Source organism: Apium graveolens, chromosome 4 (assembly GCF_009905375.1).
Source record: "Apium graveolens cultivar Ventura chromosome 4, ASM990537v1, whole genome shotgun sequence".
Lineage (NCBI taxonomy): Eukaryota > Viridiplantae > Streptophyta > Magnoliopsida > Apiales > Apiaceae > Apium > Apium graveolens.
Genome location: NC_133650.1, coordinates 258,420,401 through 258,423,817, shown reverse-complemented (window position 1 = coordinate 258,423,817; position 3,417 = coordinate 258,420,401).

The window sequence follows — 3,417 nt, the reverse complement described above, 5'->3', positions numbered from 1 at the left end:
TCAGAAAATCATGAAAATAGTCTTAAAATGTTACAAATATCCCGAAGTTTATAAAAACATAAAATTTGAAATTTTAAAATAATTTTTGAAACGCAGTTTATACCCGCTTTTAGCAATTAAACGATTCAATGCGCGGGTAAAATTAATCCTGAAAATTCCCAAAATAATTTTAAAATTCTCAGAATATTCCAAACTTAGATAAATATGAGTTTCGTGATTTTTGAAGAATTTTGGAATTAAATACGAATTTTACAAATAAATGAAATCAGAAAATCATACAAGGCTAAATAATTGATGAAATATTAATTTCTAAATTTTATAAAATCCCAAATATAATTATTGTAATTATAAAACCATAAAAACAGTTTTAGAGACAATCCAAGTATTTATGCAAATAAATATCCGAAAATAGATTACTTAGCTGCTAAGTAACTATAAAAATGATACAATTTAATACCATATTTGGATAATCATCAAAACCGAGCTTTTTATAAAACACCATATACGAAAATAATATAAAAATATCCCGTCTCTCGAGAATACGGATTTTGTTGATTACCGAAATAACTATCGTATCGAAAATCTTGCGTTGGGCCGCGCACGGGTCAAACCGTAATCCGGATTGAAAAAGTCAAAACACGGAAAATGTCCGGAATTACCAGATTAGGTTAGGAAGGGGTTTTCGGAAGAGTTTCGGGTTGTAAAAACGTAAAAACGGTTGAAGTTGGATGATCCCCGGCTTTATAAAATAATTTTGGTAATTACTCAGAAAATAATTAATAATTCATAACTCAATATAAAATCATCTAACAGTCCAAAAATTACCAGAAAAAAATCACAATTATCTATATTTTATTCTGGACATATAAAAATTAAAATACTCAAATAATATCACATCTAAACACCCAAACATCAATTTCACTTATCAGATAATTCACTAAAATTCACCTAAAATCACATAAATAATTCTAAATAATTATAATAATAATATTTGAAAATATGGGATATTACATGTGGTATCCATTAAAAGACAAAGTGCAGCATCATTTGAAAGACAAAGTGCATCATCCGTTTAAAGACAAAATTCAGCACTCATTGATGATCATTCTAGATCACTATTTGACATAACCCCATCTTGAAATCAAAGTTCCACAAACTCAGGGGGAGTGTCAACTAGTCAACACTCAGTCACACATAAAGACACCAATGAGGCCACTTCATCTAGAGCAAATCTACCACCTCAAAGAAAATGGAGTAATGATTATCCATTTGAACTAATCATTGGTGATGCAACATCTAGAGTGCAAACAAGGAGAACAACTCAAGATAAATGTCTGTACAGTAGCTTTCTATCACAGGAAGAAACAAAGAAGGTAGAAGAGGCTCTAATGGATCCAGATTGAGTTTTAGCAATGCAAGAAGAGCTAAACCAATTTGAGAGAAACAAAGTATCGAAGCTGGTACCCAAACCTAAAAACAAGCATTCTATTGACACTAAGTGGGTATCAAAAATAAGATGGATGAAAATGGAATAATTATAAGGAACAAAGCTATATTGGTTGCTAAAGATTATTCTCAGCAAAAGGGAATAGATTTTGATGAGACATTTGCTCCAGTTGCAAGACTTGAAACTATCAGAATCTTTCTAGCCTATTGAGCCCATGTCAATTTCAAAGTCTATCAAATGGATGTAAAAAGTACCTTTTTGAATGGAGAATTGGAGGAGGAAGTTTATGTCAGTCAACCTCCAGGTTTTGACGACCCAAAATTTCCAGATTATATTTGTTAGTCCCTTAACAATATAGCAAGAATTACAGAAGCGGGGATGAATGAAATTCTTGAACCTTTTTCTTGAAATAAAAATGTTCAACTCGATTATAGATATATTTATTTTGATTAGCATAATGCGGAATGTAAACTTGAATGAATCAAAACATAAGTAATTAAAAACAAGAGTCTTTAAAAACTTTCTGGTGGATTTAAATAATTCCACCAGATATATATATATATATAATATATCGAGAGGACTCTGTGTGCAGAAATGCTCACAGCTGCTTACAAATGGAACTACTGAGAATACAGGAAATGCTAAAGATTATGCTTACAAAGATTTCTTTGTTTTTGTGTTTTTCAGCTATCTCAGTTATTTTTCTATTTGCTACTCTCTTGGTTTATATATTACCAAGATTACAAAGTCAAAAAGACTGAACAAATATAAAATCTAACAGTCTTGATCTTTGCTGCTTTTCGTCCTCTATTACCCAGTTAATGGGCTTCCACAATGTGTTTGTATCCAACTCGACGGCTGTGTGTCAGCTTTCACTGTTCAACTGATGTTTGAATTCTTGATATGATCATCCGTCGACTTTCAGATCATCCGTCGATGATATGATTGATCATCCGTCGACTGCTATGTTAAACATCCATTGATAGTCATTTGATCATCCGTCGAAGGCTTTGTTAATCATCCGTCGGTAGCTATTTTGGCACTTGACTTCATTTCACTTATACAGAATTACAAGACATTGCTTATGTACAATTAATTAACCTATTCTGCATATCTAGTTAAAGTCAACATGACTTATATGCTACTACAGATTCTATACAAAGGTGCATACATCATTGTGCTACAAACTTATTATTACATAAGCTACTCACTCGATGGATAATAAGTTAATCATCCGTCGGGACTATAATGAGTTATCCGTCGGGACTATAATTCTTATCCGTCGAGAGCTACATAATTTCACTAAGTAAAATCTACTTAGACATTTTGTTTAAGTGATCATCAAGTACACAACATATTCACAACAATCTCCCCCAATTTATGTCTACTGGAATTGTAGCCATAAATTAAGAGACACTTGATGATTACAAAACATCCTAAACATATATCTTTAAAGATAAGTAGATAAAACTGAAAGTGCTTCAATTTAAATAAAATGTACAAGGTTTGGCTCACAGTCAGTTCAAGATGCTCCTCTAGCCTGAGCAGATTTTTCTAGTTTCTGGAAGGTCTGGATCTTCTTCCAAGCTTTCTGTTATTTTCTGCAATTTGATTCTGGAGCTGCCTGTGGAATTCTAATTCATCAGATTCTGAGAGATCTAGCATTTCTTGCATCTCCAAGAGAGTCTCATTGCTAGATATACTCAATTGGTCTTCTAGTCTGAAGAATCTTCTCACACCCTTGTCATCCATGAATTCCATCAGCCAGTAGGGCCTTAGATGCACTCTTCTCCCTGTGTATGGGATGATAAGAGTCTTGGGAAGTGCATCTTTCGCTCTAACACTCCTTAGCTCTTCAATCTTCTTCAATACTAATCTTCTTGCAGTTACATTGAACCCAAAGTTTTTCTTGAAGGATGAATAGACTTTGATCAACACAGCTTGGCTTTCTTGAAGTATCCTGTGAAGAG